Below are 1302 nucleotides of genomic sequence, written 5' to 3'. Positions count from 1 at the left end.
CATCTCCTTCCGTGTTGGAATGAAGAACCCCGCCCGTTTCCCTGTACTCAATGTCTCCTTTAAAGAAGTCTTACAAAATTGGATTATACCAATCATTCTCTTTGTTCTTTTCTTGATTTTGACAGGTAAACCCATCAGTCTTAATTTCTTATTGTTGCATTCTATATTGGGTTTAAAAAAGCAACTCTGTCACGTCTCATGTATTTTTTCTATGATAACCCTGTTTTGTTCTTTTATCGCGTTTTAAGCGTTCAATTCAGTTGTTGTGGATTTTGTTGTAATGTTTTTCAATTGTTTGAAATATGCAGAAAGCAATTAGAGTGGAGATATGGCTAAATGCTCATTCAAACTTGAATACCCATTGGGTATTGTGCCTTTAATCACAATTTCCTTTTCTTTTGCCGTTTTCCTGTTTCATTCTTTTTCATTATAAGAATATTTGTTTAATTGGGTGTTTTGATGTCTGCTTTCTAAACAATTATTGCATCAAGACGTGCAATTAGATTAGAAGATCAATTGTTAAAACTGAATTTCTCCTTTTTGTTTATGTAGAGAAGAGGAAATCAGAATCCTCTCGCATCATAGAGAAGTATCCTGATAGAGTTCTAGTGAGACATTGTGTTTCTTTATCAATCAAACTTTATGCTATTTTATTTGTCTCTTAACTCTTGAGCAAAATTTTGGTTTCAGGTGATTGTTGATAAAGCTGAAAAATCTGACATTCCTGGCATAGACAAAAAGAAGTATGTGAATGTTAACCTTTCCCATTTGTTGTATCTATCTTAGTTTATATAGGATTATATGATAGAAATAACAAACTACTTTCATCGATTTGATTAGATCACTACAATTTTTGCATTTTCTTTTTATGGTGTCATTTATATAAAAAGATATGAATGTAATGGGACCCACAAAATGGTAATAAGTTAATGTTTTTATTTCAGATATCTATTTCCAGCTGATTTGACCATTGGTGAATTTGTGTATGTTTTTCCAGGTGATTTGAATGAAGATTTTTTCAAGAATGAGAATGATTATTCTTTCATGAATGACATTGTATTCTTATAGAATGAAGATTTTTTCAAGAATGACTCACTATGAAGCTTGTATTCTAATAGAATATGACAAAAATTCAAAAAATAATATTGTATTTTAATAGAATGTGACAGTAAAGATTATTTTTTTGTTTATTTTTGGACCTTAGATTCTTCAATAATGTTAATAATAGATGATTATTCTTTAAGAATGTTATTATTCTTCAACTCATGGTTCAAAAATTTGTTATTCTTCAAAATGTTAATT

General features: G+C 29.3%; 1 pseudogene; it reads left to right on the top strand.

Moving 5' to 3' along the window:
* The first annotated feature begins 280 nt into the window (after positions 1 to 280).
* LOC111897926 (autophagy-related protein 8C-like) lies at positions 281 to 1068 on the top strand (annotated as a pseudogene).
* Positions 1069 to 1302: the final 234 nt, after the last annotated feature.

This window comes from Lactuca sativa, chromosome 5 (assembly GCF_002870075.4).
Source record: "Lactuca sativa cultivar Salinas chromosome 5, Lsat_Salinas_v11, whole genome shotgun sequence".
Lineage (NCBI taxonomy): Eukaryota > Viridiplantae > Streptophyta > Magnoliopsida > Asterales > Asteraceae > Lactuca > Lactuca sativa.
Note: the sequence above shows the minus strand (reverse complement) of the source record. Positions and strands in the feature narration are given on the sequence as shown.